This window comes from Oryctolagus cuniculus, chromosome 2 (assembly GCF_051225735.1).
Source record: "Oryctolagus cuniculus isolate XC-2025 breed Fujian yellow rabbit chromosome 2, ASM5122573v1, whole genome shotgun sequence".
Taxonomy (NCBI): domain Eukaryota; kingdom Metazoa; phylum Chordata; class Mammalia; order Lagomorpha; family Leporidae; genus Oryctolagus; species Oryctolagus cuniculus.
This window is the reverse complement of record NC_142868.1, coordinates 14,151,381-14,175,838: the sequence shown is the minus strand read 5'-3', so window position 1 is coordinate 14,175,838 and position 24,458 is coordinate 14,151,381. Positions and strand designations below refer to the sequence as shown.

Genomic DNA, 24,458 nt, shown 5'->3' with positions numbered 1-24,458 from the left:
CTGGACTACAGCAATTAACATCTTGACTCATGTCCCTTACAATCCATTCTCTCTGAAGGCAGACAGAGATTTCTAAGGTGTTATTCAGATCATGTCACACTTCTGCTTCAACCTAAGACTATGATCTGATCCCTGACTTCATCACTACTCTACCTCGTCATCCCTCTCCCTCATCCAGTCTTCATCCTCACCAGCCTTCTTCCTGTTGTTAAATAGAGATTATTTATAGGACTGTTCATGTTTGCTGGAACAGGTGTTACAATAACATACTCTACATGTATTTTTCCATTTAATCTTTATAACAGATTTCAAAATTCATTACAAGTCTTAAGCTATTTTACAAATGAAAAAACAAGATGGAGTCCTAGAAAGCATATGTTCTTATGAGGCAGATCAAGTGAGAGAGATACAAGAAGGGAAAAAAAAATGACACAATGCCTGGCACCCTGGCACTATTTCTTCTGAGGCTAGCACTCACAAAATAGATGCATCCCCCACACAGCAAAGCATTTTATCACAAGTGGTCACTCCTCCAACACATCTGGCTCCATCACAGTTACACTTCTCAAAGACAGCCATCACTTTCAACCAATTAAAAATTGCCAAGAGATTAAGGCAAAGAAAGAGTGTCTTTGAATCTGAGTATATTCTACTGTCTCTCTTGCCCCTGGCCAATTAAAACAACTGAAATTTCCATTAATAGAAGAATGGGTATATGCATTAGGCTTCTTCTTTATTAGTGGTTTTCAAATTCTCAAGAAAGGATAATTTTGTATCTGAGGGGACATTTGGTAATGTCTACAGGTGTTTTGGCTATCATATCTGAAGGGTAAGGAACTCTACTGGGTAGAGTCCTGGGAGGCAGTTAAAATTCTCAATGTACAGGACAGACATCCATAACAAATAGTTACCCAGCTCAAAATTTAAATAGTGCTATTGTTTTGAAATCTTGCTCATTATGCTGGGATTTTTTTTTACCTTAATAACAATGAGATTATTTGAAAAATGTGTATCATTACATGAGTTCAAACACTAAAGATACAAAATTATAGATGAAAAAATGAAAACTAAGTTTGTATACACTTTATGCTTTCAATAAAAATACACATCATACAAGTCTCTACTATAGAATAAGGAGATGTACAGAGATAGAGCCAAATAACCCCAATAGTTTTCTGTGAGTATTAGCATAGCAATTATAATTGTATTCTTTTGTTATTTTCCTTGTATTTCCGTACATAAACATATCAACTTTGCAAATGAGTAAATTCTTCTTTTCTTTTAAATATTTCTGAATCTTTATTTCTAGCCTTGTTCAGGGGTAACTGAGAACTACTCCATAGTGTCCTCCTAAACCTTCAGTTAATCTAGGAAATATCAGGAATAGAATAGTATTGAAATTAGAGACTAGATCATGGACTTATTTGTGTATTCTTTGAGCATTTCATCAAGGGTCACTAAATAGTACAGGCATTTTAATCAGCACTGGAAATACAAAATTGTATGACTGTAGACATGTTTTTGGATCATTGAGAAAGAAGAACACCTAATTCAGCCAGGCTTTTGTGCATGGATTATACTTTATACCAATCCACTTGAAGAGTTTACATTAAAATGCAGGGAAAGTAAGTGATATTACTAAATTATACCTAAAAAATGTTGACTGCCAAAGGTTGCTGAGCTTACACATTTTTTTTGTGGAAAGAGAGCCACAAGTATTACAGGAGTGTTAAAATGGCTTACTTTGAACTCCAACTGTCTCTAATCAAGGAGATTGAATGAGAATTGAAAAGTGAATTCTCATTTCCATGTCACTCAATGTTGTATAAAGCCCAATTATCTAACTTACTACCTAAAAATCAACCCCTGTTCCCCCACCAATAATTCAATGGGAAAAATCTATTCCAATCCAGGCCTTCTCAATTTTTAAAATACATTAAGATTATGTGACAATCTTATGAGAATGAGGATTTTCATTTGTAGGTTTGTGTAGATCATGGACTTTCACATATCTAATATCCTCCCAGCTGATCTTCAGGCCATTTTTAAGAGGACCACACTATGAGTAGCAAATCTGAAGATATTTTCATATCAGTCGGAGTAAATGACAAAGTTGAAAAAACTTGTTTAAGGTAATTTATTCAATAAGAAAAAGGAGATGAAGTTTACCTCACAGGCCTCTGTACATTGCTGCTCTCTAAGTCTACTCTTCACAAGACACAGTGTGGTCACAACCCCTCCAGGTTGGCAAGTAGCACTGCTTAGAGTCTGGGGGAATCTGGGGAAGTCTGGGAAGCCCCCTTGGGTCAAGTGTTTCATCAATAGAGTAATTGGCTGATCAGCACTAACCCCCAATGGCAGCTGATTATATTGGTTAGGTATCTATTAAACCTACACAAGCGTACATTTCACTCTGAAGGATGCCCACCTGGACAGCACAGCAGAGCTCAGCAGAAACTGACAAATTTCCTCACAGAGGGACCCCCGCTATTGGTACCCTCATTATGTTCTGCCTAAAAAGAATCCTAATGAAAGCAACTCTGACAATCCTAACTGTCCTGTCCCCATAAAAATGTGTGTTTTTCAGATCATCCCCGCCTGTCAATTTGACCTTGTTTAATTTATTAACCATAGTCTAGTTTAGTGCATATTCACCACACATCCCTTTACAGTATTCATTCAATGTTAAGCTCTTAGGATATGCCCTGGGCAGAAGAATTTTAAAAATGGAGGCAACCAGTTTCATAAGGGATGCTCTCTTATTTGCTTTTATGATAAAAGCATCAGTCACAGTCACAGCACTGGGTCCACACTGCATGCAGTCAGCCATATCTGACATACTCTGCCAAAAAGAGAAAGAAAAGACAGTTCAAGCCTCCAAGTACATGAGTCATAACATTGGTCACTTAATTAGGCTGATGATTTGCCTCTTCATGTCCTGGAGTCAAGGCCTTGGGCACAGACATGGCCCAGGGCAGTTATCACGGTCTCCGTTTCTCCAAGTTTAGAGTTCATTTGTCATCTCCCTATGCTCAGAAAATGTCCAAAAAAAAAAAAAAAAAAGCCATCTGATCTCGTCAGGCAAACTGCCAGTCAGCTCAGTGTAAAATAATCAGCAAAACTGACTGACCAGGTGTTTGGTAGTTTTTTTTTTTTTTTTTCTTCTCTGAATTGACAGATCAACTCAGTTGAAAGAAATTATCAGCCTCAGGGTGGCAAAGCCTTAAATTCTGTCTCCCCTGTACCCTTTCAAGGGAAGGTCCAAATATTCCAACACAAAACACAGCTAAACTCAGACTCCAGAGAGGTAGGGGGAAAGCCGTTTTATTTAGCAAATAAGTAGAGTTACTATGCATCAAGCACTTTCCTTAAACGTTGTACAAAATTGACTAGTTGAACCCTTTTAACAACCAAAGAAGTACACTATTAATCCCATTTTACTGATGAAGAAACTGATACAGAGAACTGTGTCTCTGACACAAAATGAGACAGACAATTGCTCTGGAGCCAGATATCACTCAAGGCCACCTGACTACTATTCTTGATACACTTCTGCTCTCAGAGACTACAACTTAGTATTTGCTTTCAACATTGACAGGTCTGAAAATACTAACAAGCTGGAGGTCTTGAACCCAGCAGGAGCCAAGACAGTGAAAAGAAATGGCAGAAGAGACCTGGTGGGGTCACAGTTTTCCTCTTCAAAGATCAACATGCTCAATACTCAGAAAATGTACATAATTATTCTGTTTCTCCAGTAGGCTAAACTGCAGTGAATGAAACGAGATGGATATGTTGTTTCATTCATTCTTCTTGCTTACTTTTTTCTTCCTCCCTTCAACACCATTGTGAGTAGAATGAAATAGTTAGAGCATGATCATTATGGTCAACTAAAAGTGGCTGTGGATGGCTCTGTGCTGTGAGGTTTTGTAGCAGCATGTGTAGTTGCCCTGGGGATATCATACTCTCTTAGTCTTGTTTCCTGGTCTCTAAAATGGGCCTGTACTGTACTTACCTCATAGAATAGTGGAGATTAAATAAAATAGGACAGGCAATGTGCTGACTCTAGTGCCTGACTTTATAAAATTAATTTTTATTAGCATTGCTTTTCTATACATCTGAGAGAAGATGAGATAAACAAGACATGTCATTGTCATTAGGCAGATGAACATTTCAGTACTGAACACCATGATGAGGAATGCACAGTTCTATGGGAACACAGAAATCAATAACTCTAACAGTGCAGAATGTTCCACCAACGTGGTCACATCTTTCAGGTATCAAAAAATAAATAGGTGACTTGTAGATAAGGGAAATATACATAGCAGAAATATTTTATGAAAATTCAGCTACACATACTTGTTTAAAGATAGATTTGGATAGTTGTGGTAGAAATATAGAATTTGGGTCAGATCCAATAGTTGGAGAACACACTGGGTTGGACATTTCTAACACATTGAGTCCCTCAGCAGTGGAGTAGACAGGCTTCTGCCAGGTCCAATATCCAAGGTATTAAACAAAGGCTGATGTCATCTCCCTCTCAAAGATTTGATTTTGCACAGATCACTTAACCACTTTGCATTTTAAGCTTCTCTGCAGTAAAAAGAGGATAAAACTCTTAAGAGGTGAATGTTGGCATCTCATGTAACTGAATGTGTAGACATACCTAGAATTATTTATCTACTCCACTCAGCAGCGGTTCACTGTCTACTACACTCCAACAACTATTCTAGCCACTGGGATGTGAGAGTAGACAGAATACTATCCTCGCACCCACAGGGCTTATCCTCCAATAATGGAAAGTAAAGACAATAAATGCAGATGTAAATACATGTGTTTTAGGGTAATAAGTGCTATGGGATAAGGAAGCCTCCTAACAGGGAGCATGGTGACAGGGTTGCTGTTTTATATATGGCAATGTGGGGAAGATCTCTAAAAAATTAGCAGTTGGCTTCAGTCCATGAAATGATGAGCTGGAGACAAAACAGCCAGAGATACTAGGAGTCAGCAAGAGTATGTTCCCCAGGAGCCATGGGTAGGCAAGGGGGCAAAGAAGAGTCAATAATTTGTTTTGTTAATGTTGCTAAGACATGGACTAAAATGACAATTAAAATAGTGAACGCTGAAATTGACCATGAGAAAGTAACAACTGTGGATCAGTTGTGATGGATTGTATTAGAAGGATGATGTGGATGGAAATCTGATGGGGGTGAATTTAAGAAGGCACAGGAGGGAGGTAATGAATATAATATAAATATAAATGAATATAAATAACTCGCTATGATTTGCTGTAAGAGGAGCAGAGAAATGGGGCTGTAGCTAAAGAGGAATGTGAGGTCAAGGGATGGATTTTTTTCATAATTATTTTTCTTTCCTTTTTTTAGATTTCAGGTATTGCAGCATATTATTTGCTGATATGAATAACTCAGAAAATGAGAAATAATTAAAAGTGCAGGAAGGAGATGAGTGGGTTGTAGTATCATTCCTTTAAGCAGAGGAGAGGGAGCAGGATCCAGTGCATAAAGGGTGGAATTGGCCCCAGAGAGAAGCAGGGGTATTTCATCTCCAGTAATAACAGGGAATGCAGAGTAAAACGGGCACTCAGCCAAGCAGGATGGAAGTCGTGATTCTTCCTGTTTGCTTTTTATGTTTTAATAAAACAGAGAGCAAGCTTAAAAGCAAGGAGATGGCATGGGGTGGGCAGTAACAGAAGGTTTAAGAAAAAAACGATTTAAAAAATAGGCCTCTAGGAGAATAGAAGACTGGCTGATTTTAAGCACACTCATCAAACTACAGCTGTGAGCCATGTCCAGCCCACTGCCTGTTTTTGTAAATAGTTTTATTGGATGGCAGCCACGCCCATTCATTTGTGCACTGTCCATAGCTGCTTTCCTGCCATGACAGCCGAATGGTGACGGAAACCGTATGGTCCCTGAAGCTTAAAACACTTACCATCTGACCCGTTACAGAAAAACATTTGCCAACTGCTGATCTGGAGAGTTTGACCCAGTGTTAGGAGCACAAGTTTAGCAGTCATAAATTTGAAGAAAAACTAGCAAGTTTGGGTGTGCCTCTGTGTGTATTCATGAGAGTTGAAGGAGAAGGAGGTCAGTTCTCTTTGGAAACGTGTGGCTGTTCAATTATGAAAGTGAAGAAAGAAGAAATTAGGAATTAATCATTGTTGGTGTTCAGCAAGGAAAATACAATAAAGGGAGAAAACGGTAGAAGATGAAAGGGGTTGAGAAACATATCCTGGAATCAATGCTATGTGGAGTCAGGACACTAAAACGAAGTCCCAAAAGACTCTAAATTTTGGTGGGCTTCAGGATATGTTAAATTGGGTTATTAAATGGAACAAGGACTAAAAGTATGAAGAAAGAGAAGATAATTGAAATTAAAATTGTGGAGGAGTTGCCATTTAGGATAATGGAAAAATAAGCGAATCATTACAGTGATTATAATGATCTGAAGATAAAATGATGCAAGGAGTATGCACTATTCAGAAGGAATATCTCACATAAACCTAAGAGGTCATTTCTAGTCTCTTCAATGTAATTTTTGTACCCCGTATAGCACTTCAACTTGTGGGACAGATTTTAAAAAGTGTGAGAAGTGAAGAGCTTTTCTTGTTTGTGAGTTTCTAAGAGATCAGTGAAATTGCATTAGGAAGAGGGAAAATCAAAAACAGATAGGGAAACCATATCAACTTTCATTGTACTTCTTATTAATAACACCATCTCCCCAGGGAAATGGCTCCAAATGAAAGACACTACCCAGAATTACTATCCCTGGAATGGCTTACATGACAGACAGAAAGCAGGAACTGCAGATTTCATTATTTCTCCCACACTGTTGATGAAACGGAGCACAGGCTGAGTTATGTGAGGTTTTTCAGGTCTTTCCAAACTAAACACAGTTTGTCAGTTTTTGAAATCATAAAGCATAACCCATCTTCCTACCCTTACCCTTGACCCGAGTCAGATAGCTTTCTCTTTTTTAATCATTTTGTCTCTTCCATCAAACACTCTCAATGGAAAGCATGCTGGTCTTAGCTGACTCTGTCCATGCGTGCCATCCTTCCTGATCCACCTTCAAAGTTATGGATGCATTCCAAACTGATTAAATGGGTCGCAGCCTTTTGGAGAGGCCAAAGGCAGATGGTTCGAGTCAATTGTGTTCCTTCCAATTGGCACACGATAAATGGAGGGGTTTTTTTCCCTCAGGAGGTTGACCCCACAGTTGGTGATTGATGACTTGATATTATTCCTCTTGGGCCAAAGAAACATCTCACTCTCAGCCAGAGTTCATGAATCTAAATGCTTAGCTTAGCCCATCTGCCCACCAAAAAATATGGATTATATATTTATCTGAATATTCATTTATCCATTCAAGCATCCATTTACCCATTTATTTTTCCAACTTATGCATGAATGGATTGGTCTATCTGTATTAATTTTATAGAAAGGCATAATATTCATATCAGTCTATCAGGCTGCAAAGGAGTAGAAATCAAATGGACAATCTTTCGTCCAAAGATCTAACAGGGCACTGTGAACACAGAAAAACATACAATAAAAACTTAAGTGTGATAAGTCATTGGATAAAAACAATCGGGAGGAAACTAAAAGAGGGGCATCTGACTTAGCCTGCAGGAGGGTTTCCAACTTCAGTACTATGGCCATTCCCAACTATATGATTCTTTGTAACCATGGTTGTTCTAGGCAGTAAAGAGCATTTAGTATCATCTCTGACCTCTAGTTACTGGATGCTAGCAGCAATCACCCAAATAGCGATAACCAAAAATGTCTCCAGACATTATCAAATGTCCCTGAAGGAGAAAGGAGACAAAATTGCACCCAACTGAGGATCACTAGGTTAAAGTACTGGCAAGTATCCCTGCAGGATGTGATGCTATAGCTGGGTCTTTAAGTATATGTAGTCATTTGTCTAATAAACTGTGAAATATGATACATGAAATATGCCATTGCAGGCATTTGGAGAGTGAACCAGTGGATGGAAGACTTTTTTCTTTCTCTCTCTGCCTCTCTATAACTTTTCCTTGAAATAAAAACAAATAAAAATCTTTAAAATATATTTAAAATAATAATAATGACAATTTGGAGAATTCAAATAGCCCAGGAGTGTGTTTATGTGACACATGAGCAACAATTTGCTATAAAAAGTGTTGCTCTATTTGACAGATGTGAAAACTGAGATGCTGAGTGAGAATGTCTATGATCTCATAGATAATAAGCAACAGACTCCAAATGAAATCTCTCATTATCCAACATTCTATTCCTTGCTCCTGATCATTGTGATTCAATCTTAATTATAAGAAGGATACTTATTCAAGCCCCAGTCATAGCTCTTCACAGATTCAATCATAAAATGTCTGACTCAATTTCTCCATCTTTATGTTAAAAACACCAATATATAATTTACCAGGCATTTTGGACTCACTGAGATCAAGCCTGAGAAAAGCACTCTATTCTGCAAATCATGATTATGTAAATTTCAGCCAACATGGTAGAATGTTTTGTTTACTGAGAAATCTAATGCAAAACAAATGAAAAAAAAATCTCCATTGCAAACTGTACAAAATTTTTGAAAATATTAAAAAAATTATGTTTGTGACACTAACCATATTAATGAATCCTAAAAGGAATGGACAGACAAAAAATGAACAAAAGTTCATGTTCAGGTTGGTGTTTGGGATAGGAAATAAGAAGCTGATTTCTAGATTTATCCATCAGAATTCTCCAGAGTAATAGGCAACACTGGAGGCCACCTGAGGATTGACTAGAACCATGGCCATGGCCGAAATGAGCTAGGTGTCTAATGCAGTAGAGAACTGGCCTCACACAAGAAAATAGCCAAGTCATAGGCAACCTCTGGTGCAAATCTTTGATAAGCCAATGGAGAAGTACACTGAGCTGCATTTGTAAAACCTGATGTGATGAGTGGAAGACAGAAGAGACCATTCCAAACTTGCTCTCCATGAGAATGCATGCATGGAAAATAAAAGAAGGGAAACTTCAGCCAGAATGAACTGCTACAGATAATATTGTATTAGAAAGATCAGCCACATCCGAAGATCTATCAGAGTCTTCAAGGTCCAGCTCAACAAAATATCCTCTCCACCACATTCCATCCTATTCAGAGTTAAGAACAGCACACTCTAGTCAGGAGCCTACTCTTTGGAGAGACCACCGATGTTTGAAATAACTGCTCTACTCTAGAACTTGGTGAAGTTACTTAAATATTGCCTCAATTGCTAAAATATTGCATTTCTGAAATGGACATGATAATAGTAACTACAATGACTAGTTGTCCAGAATACATGAATTATGTAACACACTGAGAACAGGACTAGGCTCATCGAGCCTCTCAATAGACAAATGTTAGTTTCACTTTGCAAAGCTGTCCATATAAAAATACACTGTCATTATAAAACAGGAGAGTGCTTCAAAAAATTAATGGAAAATGGAATTAAAGATAAGTTTACTTTGATATAAAAAATCAAAATTCATGCATAAGAATAGCTTTCAAGAAGTGTTATGAAAAACTATGCATAGATTTCAAAAACCTTTTACTCCAAAATAAACATATATTTTAATTTCACTTTTCCATGAATTTTCTAAGTACAGTCTTAGAATTGTGTTTCTGTCAAAAACAGATCTTACAAGTATAGGAATATCCCTAAATTATCTCTAAGCTGAAATTGTCTTACAGAAAGGTTAAACACATAGTGCAGTGATTCTGACTTGAAGTAATTAAAGACAATTATTGATGAAAATAGAAAAAGATATTATGATGGTCTATAAAAAGCACTGGATGAAGAGAAAGACCTTTTCCCCAATTCTTGACCTGATAAACTGTATGATATTAGATAAGTCATTCTTCTACTTTGAGACTGCACTTTCTCATTGGTGATAGGGTCACAGTAGTCTATGAGACTGCTAAGATCCCATCTATTGCTACAGTTTTGTGAATCTGTGTGTTCTGCATCTAAATTGATGCACTCAGTAACTTTGCAGTGGGTTATGTCACTCTTACATAAAACCTTAGTGATGACAGAAAAAAATCACATGTAATGTTGGGGTCAGGAATTTCTATATTTAACTCTAAGGGGAAAATAATATAATCATGTTGTGGCATATCTTATGTTTATACTTGGATTTTATCTACATATGTTTGAAAGATGGTGAAAAGGACAGAAAGTTTTTATGCTTTCATGCAGCTTACAATTTACTTGCAGCAAAAGAAATAAAACAATTAATAAAATAATTTTGTATGTGACATACGGTGTGAATGAAACAGGCACTGAAGTCAAACACCACAGTGCTGTGTTCAGAGATGTGTGAGGTGGTGAGTTAACAGGAAAGCCAGTTTTGAATTGTTGACATTCACCTGAGACAAAAAAAACCTGAAGGGTAAAAAGACCAAGAAAATAGATATTCAGGCAATAAAAACTGCCAACTCTTAAACCATGAGCTAAAAAGAAGTCAGCATATTGAAGCTTCTAGAAAGAATTCAGCTGACCAGTGAAAAGGAATGAGATACACAGAGGCAGAAAATGAGTCTGTTGGGAGCCATAGTGTTGGAGTCCATTGTATAATATTTAATTTCACTGATAAGAGTTTTGTAAGCAGAAAAATTATATTAAATATTAATTGAGTTGTTAGAACTTGTGAGATGTTTTCCTTTATGTGCTTCATATACTGATTTATTTAATGCTTGTAACACCCTATGAAATGGGAATGGTTATTACTCCATTTTACAGATTTTAATCTAGACAAAGAAAGCTTAGTTTAATTGCTGAAGATTGCACAGCCAGGAAGTTTCAAAACCAGATTCATACTTGGGCAGCCCAGTTACAGTCTGTGCTATTAAACAAGCTGTAAAATGGCTTCACGAAAGATGGCAGCGCTCACAGCTGCAGTGGATCTTCAGGCTTCCAGGGTCCTCGGCAATCAGTGTGTCTGTTGCTGTTGGGGATGGTGGCATCCGGGCAAACCACTTTTGTACAGCTGTGTCTTGACTGACACACCTGGACAGAAAGTCCAGAAATACCTGGAAGTATTCACCTGGTCAGCCTCTGGGACAATCATATCTGAGGCCCTAACATCCTCATATCCAACTGTTGTTGTCTACATAATAGACACATCAGTAAGCATCAACCCAAGGATCTTCATGTCTAATATGCTCTGTGCAGGCAACATCTTATACAAAACCAAGTAGCCTTTCATTGTGCTCATGGATAAAATGGACATCATTTATCACAACTTCGCAGTGGAGTGGATGCACGATTTTGAGGCTTTCCAAGATGCCTTGAATCAAGAGACTATATATGTCAATAACATGACTGGTTCAATGAACCTGGTGCTAGATGAGTTTTACAGCTCACTCCAGGTGGTGGGCATGTCCTCTCTTCTGAGAACTGACTTGGATGAACTCTTGGTGTACGTACCAGTGCTGCAGAGGAATATGAGAGGAAGTATCATCCTGAATATGAGCATCTAAAGAAATCATTGGACAGTGCCTAGAGCCAGCATCAAAAGGAAAAGCTGGAATGCTTTCAGAGACATATGGGCTTTGTGGCCTTGGACAGACAGTCTGTCTCCTGTGCTGGAGCCTTCTGACTTGATTCTGACTTGAGGAACATTGGATGAAAAGGATGAGGAAGCTGACAGTGATACTGATGACACTGACCACAGAGTTACAGAACAAAAGTCATGAAGAGCCAGCATTCTAGAATTTTATGCAAGAATTAAAGGCGACTGAGCAAAAATGGCAGATTAGGGAGTGACACACATCAAAGGGCTAGGAATATACAGTGAGGAGAAAAGTGTGGGAGGTACATACACTATGGGCAGAGAATTAGAGAGAAAACCACCTGGGAAGCCCCACAGGAGGAGATGAAATGGCAAGAACCTGCGTGGTGAGTGCTGACATGCAGCTACACAGCTGTACCATTAGAGAACCAGAGCCAGAAGCACTTTAGAGACAGAGATGCCAGACTGCACCAATCCATGTTGATGGAGCCAGGGAGAGAGTGTGGCATGCATATGGAATGGAGCCCTGGTGGCTGGCAACACTGCAGTCCCAGTGGAAGTGGAGGGGGATGTTCAATTCAAACCGATCTCTCCAAAACAGAACGCATGATCCAGCTGAGAGAGGGTAGGAACCATTTTGCAATGGGGCAACAACTACGGAAGCCAGTAGGTGTGCACATAACAGCTCACTGAGACAGGTCACCTGAACACAGTGCTGGGAGCAGTTGTGGGCAGGTGTTTGGGCCAGTGGCTCTAGAGTGCATGTGTGATTAAGAGCTACCAGTGGAGCGAGCAGCCCACAACCCCCTCTGACCCAGAGCTTGGCTGGGAGGTGGCTGGGCAGCTATGAGGGACAAAGAGGTACTTGTGCAAGAATCACCCTCTGGACTTGGTGATTGGGTGAGCCTTTTGTACTGAGACCTTGGGGACTCCATGGCTATATGAGAAGGTATAGGGTGTAGCTGCGTATTGAGCTCTACCACATCCAACTTGGGTGTTACCTGGAAAGTTGCTCCACCCTAGAGCATTGGCCAGAACCCCTGGCCACACCCACCACATACCTCCTGGTATTCAATGTAAGAGCAGACATTCCACTAAGCCACAGAAGCATATCCCCAAAGATAAAGTCATCAGAAGAAAAAGTTAAAAATCAACTCCACAAATGTCAAAAAACAAGAGCCAAAATTCAATAAACAAGAATAAGGAAGATACCATGACCCCTCCAGAGGAACACAACATTTCAATATTAGAATGTGAAGATGAAGGGATCAAGGAAAAGCCAGAAATGGAATTTAGAAAATTGATCATAGGATTACTCAAAAAAAAATAAGAAGCAAAGTCATGAACCCCCCCAAAAAATACATGACATGAACAAAAATTTTTATCAGGAAATTAAGAATTTAAAGAGAAATCAAAATGAAATATTAGAAATGAAGAAGTAAATGGCTCAAATAAAAAGTGTTCTGGAAAGCTTTAACAGCAGACCTGATGAGGTAGAAGAAAGAATATCCAAACTAGAAGACAGATCTTCAGAAATCATACAATTGGTCAAAAAGGGGAAAAAAGAAGAAGAAAAAAATAGAAAGCTTAAAAACAGTATTAGAGATGTATAGGATACTATCAAACAATCCATCATATGAGTATTAGGAATTCCTGAAGGAGTGGAACGAGAGAAGGGAACAGAAAGCCTATTTAGAGAAATAATTACAGAAAACTTCCCCAGTTTAGAGAAAGAAAGGGATGTTCAAGGAGAGGAAGCACAGAGAACTCCTAACAGGCATTACCAGAAAAAAATCTTCACCAAGACACATTGTATGCAAACTTTCCACAGTAAAACATAAAGAAAGGAAGCTAAATGTGCATGAGAGAAATGCCAGATTACATTCAGAGGATCAACAATTAGCCTCACAGCTGACTTTTCATGAGAAATCCTACAGGAAATGGTAAGATGTAGTTCAAGTCTTAAAAGAAAAAAAACTGTCAACCACATTACTGTACCCTGAAAAGCTGGCATTTATGAGTGGAGGTAAAATAAACACCATCCATAACAAACAGAAATTGAAGAATTTGTTGACCCTCATCCAGCCTTATAAAGGATGCTTAAAGATGTGCTACAGAAACACGGAAACACAGAAAGGTAGCCATCATTAAGAAAAAATGGGAAGGCAGAACCCATTCCCTCAGTAGAAGTACAAAATTCCAGAGTGAAAAATAGAAATATTTATGGAAAGATGGCAGGGCCAACTTGTTGTTTATCAATAGTCACCTTGAATGGAAATGGCCTCAATTCTCTAGTTAAAAGATACAGACTGGCTGAATGGATTGAAAAACAAGACCCATCTATTTTCTGCTTACAAGAAATATATCTTACCAACAAAGATACATCCAGACTGAAAGTGAAAAGACACAAAAAGATAGTCCATTGCAGGCTCAGAGTGTGAGGCCCACACTGTCGGGATGGTGGTGTGATGGCATTCTTCGAAAAGAAGCACCAGAGACAAGTTTTGGTGAAGATGTCTGTTTATTAACAACCAAGCATAAGCTGTTAAAGGGCAGGCAGAGGGGGCATAACTAATTCAGGGCATCACTAATTCTATAGGATAACGAGAATATTGGCACTGCTATGCTTATCCAATCAGCCTGAAGATCACATAGCCTTCATAGTCTTCCAGGTGGTGCTTATGGGTCTGGCCAAACCGGAGAGCTGTTTACCTGATTGGCAATTACAATGGCCTTCAACAGCATGCGGGGGAAGGGCGAAATGTGCCTGGGGTTCCTGCCGCCTGCCAGCAGTCAGGACATAAGGTCCTTCCCGGGAGGCATGGTGTGCCACGCCCTGTTAACCTCCTGCATGGGCTAGGCAGGCAGTCTCCTAGCCAGGCACAGAATCATTCACAGTCCATGCTAACAGAAGCCAAAAAAGAGTGGTGTTGCAATCCTAATATCACACAAAATATACTTTAACATAAAAACTGTTAAAAAAGATGAAGAAGGGCACTGTGTGATGATTAAGGGATCAATCCAACAGGAAGAGGTGACTAAAATAAATGTACATGCTCCCAATTACGGGGTGCCTGACTACTTTTAAGAAATATAAATGGACTTAAAGAGAGACACAGACTCCAATACAATAGTAATGGGGGACTTCAATACCCCACTTTCAGTAATGGACAGATAAACCATAAAGAAAATCAGAAAGGAACAATAGTCAATCAACACTATAGGCCAAATAGACCTAACAGGTCTCTACCAAACTTTTCATCCCTTGGGGCCAGCGAGCACTGTGATATAGCAGGTAAAGCCACTGCCTGCCGTGCTGGCGTCCCATATGATCACTGGTTTCGAGACCCAGCTGCTGCACTTCCAATCCACCTCTCTGCTATGGCCTGGGAAAGCAGTAGAAGATGTCCCAAGTCCTTGGGCCCCTGCACCTCTGTGCATGACCCAAAGAAGCTCCTGGCTCCTGGCTTCAGATAGGCCCAGCTCTGGCTGTTGCAATCACCTGGGGAGTGAACCAGCAGATGGAAGGTATTCCTCTCTCTGCCTCTGCCACTCTATAACTCTGCCTTTCAAATAAATAAATCTTTAAAAAAATTTTTATCCCACTTTCCTGATACATTTATAGAGACGGGCCATGGCTGAGAAATCAACCTTCTCTGCAGTACATCAAGTTAGGCACCAACATCCTGTGTTCCCACAGACTTTCTTCTGCCACCAGAGCCCTTTCCAGAACCAACCAACAGACACCTGACAGCCTTGATGATCTGCGCAGCTCATATTTGCCCTTGAGTTGCTTCTAGCATGTGTGATACAAGAGTAGCTAAATGTCAGTAACACGTAGGTGCCCACACAGAGAATTAGAGCCACTAAGATCCAAAGGCGTAAACACACCTGCTTTGTTTTAATAACACCTCAAGTATACCCATTATGTACAAAGTATATCACAAAGACTGCCATTCCTCATAATTATACCTCTTTCATATACCATTGTGTAAATGTTTGAGGGTAGAGGATATCTCTTATTTCAGAAAATTTTTCAATTCTTTTTTCAGTAGGAAAGATGTAATTAAAGATACTTTTAAGATCCTCTCGCTTTTTGTGCCTTCTCTATGAAGCATCATATGAGAAATGTTTGGGGTTTTTTTTTAGATAATTGCTGAGAAAACTTCAATTTTATGTGTTCTTCTGTGGAAAATAAAAAAAAAATAATATAATTGGCCATCTTTGTGCATTGATTACCACTTTTTGAGGTCACTAGAGAATTCAAGGCCAATTCATTCCATCTTTTTTTCTCTTCTTTTCATTCTCTTATCTAGCCTGGGGAAAAATCATTGCATTAAGTATTTTGTGACAATGAATAATTGGGGTGGATACCACAGCTATAGTCTAAAATCCTGTGCTAAGTATCTTAAAACAATTTTCACTGATGAGTAATAGCAAGACTAAAGGAGAGAATAAGGGTTTTTTTTTTTTTAACACAAATTCATCTGTAAAATTGTAAGTAAACTTAGTGCTTATAGTGTCATAATAGTTTTTCCTGCAAACAGGAAACATATTCACCTGTTTTTAGTAAATACATAGTAAGGTTAAATACTTAATTTTTAGAAAAAAAAATCACATGACTTTGGCAAACCATTTAACCAAGAGAGCATGTCTAGTCAATTACAAGTTAAAGTGGATATACAACACTCTTTGGTAAAAATCCTGCATATATTTGCACACCAAATACATACCTTTCATAATAAATATCTGATGATATGTGTTCAATACCTGCTATTCTCTGAGGTAAACAACTATTGTTTGACATTGTTGTTTCCTGGGAAACAGACTTTGTTCTTACAGAATTAGTTTGATTTGAATGAAAATAGTACCAACTGCAGCCTGAATCCATGCACAGGAAATTTGACTTTGGCCCAGTCAATTGTAATAGCCCACTTTACTAACTGGACAAAGACAAATGAACCAGGTCCTCCCCATCAGTCTTCTGGTTTATTCAGTTTGGAGATGGAAGTAAATATATCATGAAAATAAAATAGTACAAAGTCATTTCCTCCACTGTGTAGAAAAGAGTGACAAGTGTAGTATCAGAGAGAGAGAAAGAGAGAGAGAGATGAAAAAGGTAGAGCAGGAGAAAGACAAGAAGGAATGGAACAAAGAATGAAGAAAGGAAAAGGAGGAGGAAGAGAGGAGGAGGCAGAAAGAAGGGAGAAGATGAAGAAGAGAAGAGGTGGAAATCAAGTATTCATGGATAGATCTAATGATTTATAAATCATTTCTCCTATTCATACTTGAAATGGCTTTACTTCTGGACTCAGACTGAACTGAATTCCAATACATTAACTGTGGATGAGCTAACAATTCCCCTTAGCATTCATTCTCCAGCCATACTAAGCCATTGAACTACTCACTATTCCTAGGCTAACAAGGGCTTTTCTACACCTCTGCACATTGAACATATACCCTCTGCTTTGATTGCACATTGCTATGTAACAATGGCTACATACGGCTTCTAAGAGAAAATCATCCCAAAACATGGTGACTGAGTGTTTATTTTGGTTATACTTTTGAGTATCATTAATTTTGAGAGCCATTAGCTTCAACCAAGTTAGCTGTAGATGGAGGACATTCTTCTTTAGAATCTATTTTTAGCTATTTGAAAGATGGGGAAAAGGAGAGAAATAGAAAGAGGCCTTACATCTGCTGGTTTACCAAAATGACCAAATGGCCAGGGCTGGGTCAGGGTAAAGCCAGGAGCCTGGACGTGCCCCCCACATCCTCCAACATATACAAACTGTCACTTACATGAGAGGCAGGGCCCAAGTACTTGGACCATCTTCCACTGCGTACCCAAGTGTGTTAGCAAGAAGCTGGATTGAAAGTGGGGCAGCCAGTACTTGAACTCACACTCATACAGGACACTAGGGTTGCAGTCAGCAGCTTTATCAGCTGCACCACAAAAGCTGGCCTTGGAAGACATCTTTAAGCATATGTCTAGTGCCTTGATGTGAGGCTGTTGGCCTCTCCTTCTCAGTGTGAGGCCTCCTCCCTAACCCACATGGTTCAGGCCTCTCATGGCATGAGGAATCCAACTACATGGACTTCTGAGACGGCTTCTAAGAGAAAACACCATGAAAGAAGTGCTCTAAGAGGCCCAGCCTTAAGTGTAACACAACAGCAGTTCTGCCACATTCTGTTAAACAACAGTTAAACAAAGACCCTAGATTCAAGGCTTTGGAACTGCACAAGGGCAGGAATGCAATGAGATGGCTCACAGAGGAGAACTGAGATCCTTAGGGACCAGATACTATCTACCCACTCTCTAGAATAAAATGCCCTTGTTTTCCTGGTAACTCCTACACATCCCTCAGTTCTTAACATGAATATTTCCTTCTATACGAAGTATTTCCTTATGTGGGCAAAGCCCCTGTACATAGACCTGTCATAGCATGTGCTATATCCCTCTTAGCATGATTTACAAGTCTGCCTCTATGCTAGACACAGGACACCTTGAGGGGATTAAGAATGTCTTAATTTATCTTTGTATCTGAGATCTTAATAACTGGTGCTCAGTCGATGTTAGCCGGATGAGCAAGCTCATATGTGTCAACACATTTATTTCTAAGGATGAGAAAAATAGCAGTAGATGGAACAAGTGAAATTGTTGTTCCCAGGGAACTTTTTGGGTCATGAGTATGTCAGTTTGTGGACTATTACCCCCCATGATGTATTCCCATATGATGTCAACTAATATCAGGGTATAACAAATAGACTTGGCCTGAAGTAGCCAAAACAACTGATGTCAAAATGTTTCAGGATCCTGTCAGCCCAACAAATCTAATGCCCTGTCTTTTTCACACACTTCAAGAAAACTTACAAGTCATAACATTTATCTTCACAGTTAGGTTACAAAATCCAGGGGGCAGGACAAAATACGACTGATAATTAGTCAAAGGGAAATTATTTTTAAATGATTTCTCAGTTTGATACCTTATTATGCTGAGTATCTATTTCACTGGGAACTATATAGATGCTGCCTTTCCTAAAGGTACATTGTACAGCTTCCTGCAGATGAAAAATATAGACCCTTGCATTTGAGGCAAAATAACCATAGGGATGATATCCTCAATTCAATCACTGCAATGGAAAATTGGATTACTCCAAGCTTCTTTTCCTTTTCCTGACTGAGTTTAAACATATATGAGCTTAAAATTTTGGTTTTTTTCTATAATGCTCTGCTTCTTGTTCATAAAGATTAAGAGAGTTATCCAGCAATGAAACCAAGAAAAGCCATAAAAAGAATAGAAAGGAAATAATTGAATGCTGAAGTCAGTGAAAATAACCAATCCTAAGAAACAAAAGCAATAGAAAACCTAATTCGGAATATAGCAATGGGTTGAGGGATAACCCTTAAATGTCTTGGAAAAACTTTTTGTTACTGACTTTTTCAGAAATTCTGGTTTGACTCACTCCTATCACTCAACTAAGTTAACATCAATGTACACCCCACGATGCCATTAGACTTAATGAAGTAAGGTGATGGATGGACAGAAGTATTCAGAGAATACAATGAAGAACAAGCTGGGAGTGAATGACAGGGGGTGAGTTTGCTTCAGGATTTATTTTATCTATTTGAAAGGCAGAGTTTTAAAGTGAGGGACACACACACACACACACACACACACATACAGTGTTCTTCCATCTGCTGGTTTACTCCCAAAATGGCTGCAATGGCCTAGGGTGGTTCACAGCATAGACAGAAGCCTGGAATTTCATTTGTGCCTTCCACTGGAGTTGCGCCATCTTCCACTGCTTTCCAGGCACATTATCAGGAAATTGGACGGAAAGTGAAACAGCCAGGACTTGAACTGTAGCTCACAAGGGATGCTAGATTGCACAAGACCATCTCCCATGACACTATTTGATAATTAATAAGATGTTCCAGGCACAAAGCAAGACATACAGTGTAACCTACTGCATGCTTTTAAATTGGACCTGTGGCAAGCAAGAAACTGTGTGTTTCTAGAACTGCTGATTCTGAAACAACTTCCTTGTTGCTTCTTAGAAATGACATTAATACTTCCCACCAAATCTCTTCTTGAACACTAGAAATGAGTCATATGTTAAATGATTGTGCAAAATATAAGCCAGAGTTGTTGCCTCCAAAACATGATATTAAAGAGTGTGGATGTCGGTCAGGATATACTTTCTGTAAAAAGCCACTTTGTAAATATTTTAAGCTTTGTCACAACTACTTGACTGTCTACTAGCAGTAAAACAGTCAACAAAGTGGTATGCCTGAGTTCCAATAGTTTTATGTATGATTGTGGATATTTGAATTTCATTTTACTTCCACCTATTACAGTGTGCTATTCCAAATTTTAAAGACAAAAGAACATACAAAACAGGTGATAGGCTAGATTTGGTCCATGGTCTGTGGTTGTTGATCGCTAGTACAGATTAAATTTTATTAAGGAAGAATTAAGATTTAATTCTCTAAGTGTATATGCATATTTCATGTGTTGTTTTACCTAAATCTATCTTACTTTGACTTTATTTTTTGAAAGATTTATTTTATTTATTTGAAATACAGAGTTACAGAGAGAGGCAGAGACAGAGAGGTCTTCCATCTGCTGGTTCACTCCACAGATGGCTGCAATGGCTGGAGCTGCACTGATCCATAGCCAGGAGCCATAAGCTTCTTCTGGGTCTCCTACATGGGTACAGGGGCCCAAGGACTTGGACCATCTTCTACTTCTTTCTCAGGCCATAGCAGAGAGCTGGATGGGAAGAGAAGCAGCTAGAATTAGAACCAGTGCCCACATGGGATGCTGGCGCTTCAGGCCAGGGCACTTTGACTTTAGATATAACTGTTTTGTACCACTATTCTACAAGGTAGAAAGACAAGGACCTAAGTCTCCTCTCTCCTCCACTTCAGGTCTATCTCCACCTTTCTCCATTACACATTTGCCATCTTGCTTTTCTCTCCATCCATCCCTGAGTCATCATCCTTTTATAAAGTAGTACAATTTATCAATAACTTTTTCTGACATGAATTTGTAAATGGAGGAGGGGAAATGTTAAGAGAAGAATATATGATGACAAACAAATTATTTTAAGTTCAAATTTCTATAATAATAGTAATCAAATGTTTTTGGATTTCAACCATGCCAATGTATTTAGCTACTGTCCATGTCATGTCTTCTAACACATGCAATGTAATGTTGGCTTAGCTAAATGTTAATAACTGATGTAAAATAATAGTAATTAATATTAATTGTGTTTGTTTTATGCCAGTGTTCTGAGTGATTTACACATGATTATACATATGTAGAAAATAGTACTTACTTCCTAGAATGACTTAAAAACCTGCATTTAAAATAGTCTACATTTCAAAAATACAATCGTGTTTACTTTTATCAAGCTATACACAAAGCTATTGAGTTGATGTGGCATTTTGTCACAAACGATTATTTATTTTTTCCTTCTGATGTGAAATGAAAAATATTTTCAAAATAGCTACCTTTAAAACATATAGGCAAACCACATAGCTAACATGTCATTTTTGAGAATTAGCTGCCACAATTACAATTCATATTTTACAAATTAAGAAGGCTCAGCTTAGATTTGGTAGTTCAGGTCCTCTAAGAAATGCAAGATGGAATTATACAAGTGAGAGAGAAGAAAATGCCTGAGAAAAATCGGGAGGTAAAGGAAAGGCTAGGGCAGCCAGCAGAACATGTTGGAGGTCTCAGTCCTATGATGGAGAGAGAACAGAAGACTAGATAAGAAAAGTCTCAGACTGAGCAGTTCTAGAAGGTTTCAGTAGACTCCATAGGGTGACCTTGAGTCAAAGTTGCCCATCAAAACAATCACAGGGCTCCCAGACACATGCCTATCTCTGCATCCCTCCCACACTCAGTAATAGGCTTGGGCCATCATAGAAGTCTGGCCCCAGTATGAACATGGTGATATACTTCAGAGTATATCAATTAGACCATTGATAACTAGGCTTCTGCAGCAGGGATTTGGAGACTGCGTTATCTTTTCTACTACATTAAGGATGTTGAGCTTCTTCCCATGATCTATGAGCTCCTTAGACAAGACTGAAACCACAAGTTCCATTCCATGCCTTTTTACCCAGTGATATGCCCCATATTTAGTTTCTCATCAGTGTACTTATTAAGCATCTGTAATAGTTGTGGTCAGCTCTGCTGTAGCAGTAAAAATGATCAGGTATTAATAGGGGAAAATCTTGAAGCATAAAATAATCTAATTTGTAAATGTCTGCTATGAGTCAATTTCTAGAACACAGAAGAAATTACAACAAACCAACTGAAAAGGAATTATATTTACTGTATGTGAGAGTAACAGGTGTTTAATTTTATGCCTGGAATAATCTTTTCTTATTCTTGAAGTAACTTGCTTATTATCATCATTCCTAGTTAAGAAGAGCCATTTTCCAAACTGAATACTTTATCCAGGTTGCTTAGCAAAGAATATGGATCAGTATGCTTCACTGGAGTTTGAATTCCAAGGTAAAGAGAACAAGTGTGAGGCCTGGAGGAAGGGTAGATTGGATCATACATAAGATCCTACCAGTATCCTTGACCCTTTTCTTAATTTAGAGACCTAGGAACTACTGCCTGTTACTGTTTATATCCTCTAATACTATTTTTAATTTTTGTCTCTTTCAGGATGAGTGTCAGGCATTGCTTTGGTTTCTGTCTTTCCCACCTTATCATGTTTGTTCAGACAACATCTCCAGTTCTAGATTCAACCATATTGGATTTATGAGGAGAACTCTGGCTTCTGCAGATGCTATTCACGTGAACTGAACAACACTACACAGAGTGTGTGGGATTTACAGTTCTTGGGCCAATAACCAAAAGGAAATGGGAGATGTAGACCATCCAATAACCCTCTTTCTTCCTTACAGCCTGTTTCAAAGCACAGTTGTTCATATGACTTCTCTCAGTACACACTGTCCATATTATATAAGTAATCACAATGCTTGCTGGGGGTTGATAGGTAGGTTTGTAAGGTACCACTTTAGTTTCTTTTATTTTTTAACCATACTTCTACTATCTCACTCTGGCTGGAAAGTAAAATCTGAGCACATAAAGTTGACTTCAAATTCTAATTTTTATGAAGCCCAAGCTAAGATAGAAAGCAAGCAAAACAATGTCATCTGATAAAACCTGGCTTCAAAGTTAAATAGGATCAAGTATTTCACCACACATAATATCTTTAATACTAGACTGTCCTAAGTTCAAGTCCAAGCCCCAACTTATAAATAGAACTAAATCTAAATAATTTCTAAGCTACATATACATAACAAACTTTAATGAGGACTTTTTAAAAAAAATACCTAAAGAGAATGAATTCAGTCATCTGTTGATTAAATCACTTGCCCAACATTTAAAACTCTTAAATACACAGTTGAGGTTCAAATTTAACTTGGATTCCAGAACATTTTTTTTCTCCTACAAATCATATTTTGTACTTTTCTAAAGGGTCTGTAATTTTGTTTTCTTTTGTAGGCAAATCTCTGTAGGTAGTTCTAGAAACAATCAGGATAGAGATTGATTTCATCAGAGTAAACTATCTGGAGGGCCAGTGCTATGGCGCAGTGGGTTAATCCTCTGTCTGTGGTGCTGTCATTCCATATGGGTGCCAGTTCTAGTCCCAGCTGCTCCTCTTCCAATCCAGCTCTCTGCTGTGGTCTGGGAAAGCAGTAGAAAATGGCCCAAGGGCTTGGGCCCCTGCACCTGTATGGGAGACCAGGAAGAAGCATCTGGCTCATGGCTTCAGTCCAGCACAGTTCTGGCTGTTGCAGCCATTTGTGGGGTGAGCCAATGGAAGGAAGACCTTTCTCTCTGTCTCTCATTCTCACTATCTGTAACTCTACCTCTCAAATAAAATCTTTAAAAAAAGAGTAAAATATCTGAAATGAAAACTGTCTCAGAGAAATTAAATGAATTTCAAAAGAATCCTGAAGCTTCTCCATGCATTGTTACAGGAAGTAAAAGTGGGTGTAGATTGAGAAAAGTATAATAACATTTTTACTATTTTTTTAACTATAGAAAAGTAAGGATCATCAAACAGCTTTAGAAATGACAAGACAGACACTGAAACATGAATGAGTAGGCAGAGCTCTGGCTCTCAAGAAAACCACAGATCCCAGAATGGATGAGTTCATCTTCCTGGTTCCTTAGTGAGGGAGGCAGCACCCCATTTTCTATACTCTCCCCTGCAGGGCGAGAGAGCCCCTTCCTTCTCCTATTTAATGTAGTGTAATAGCCAGTCTGGAAGCTCCCGTTAGCAAACAAAACAAAATGATGAACTGACCAAAAGAGGTCAGCACTTAGGAAGTAAAATCAAGCAGAATGATGAAAATACTGGCCCAGTGAAAGATGAAAACAAGAGTGAAATGTAAGAGCACTTTAAAGAAAAATATATTCCAAAATACAAGTTGAAGTTTAAACCAAAAAAAAAGAATCACGACTTTTTCCATTAAGCCATCAGTAAACATTGAAAGCAGTGTTGCTGTTTGAGAAGAACAAGTGAGAAAAGTACCAATGAGCATAGGGGAAAATGTAAAAACCTGAAACAATGAAGAAAAATGTAAGATATTTAAAGTCTAGATTCCCGTGATGTGAAATTCAGATGGACCACATTGCCCCAGCTGTATGGCCCTTCAGGTTTGCTTCAGAGTTTGATCCAGGGTTGTCTACATCTGATGACTGGTCAGTAGTAGGCTATGAAGGCCTACCCATTTTGGTTTAGCTTTGGACAACTCTGCTGGCTATGGATGCTCCTGGGCTCAGTAGGATTTGTAGGGCTGTTTTCACTATTCAACCTCTCCCCTTCCCTCATCTAAAATTTTCTTTCCTTGTCTTCTAAAGG

The 24,458-nt window shown here is 38.6% G+C and overlaps 1 pseudogene; it reads left to right on the top strand.

Moving 5' to 3' along the window:
• Positions 1-10,917: 10,917 nt before the first annotated feature.
• LOC100356352 (GPN-loop GTPase 1 pseudogene) lies at positions 10,918-11,806 on the top strand (annotated as a pseudogene).
• Positions 11,807-24,458: the final 12,652 nt, after the last annotated feature.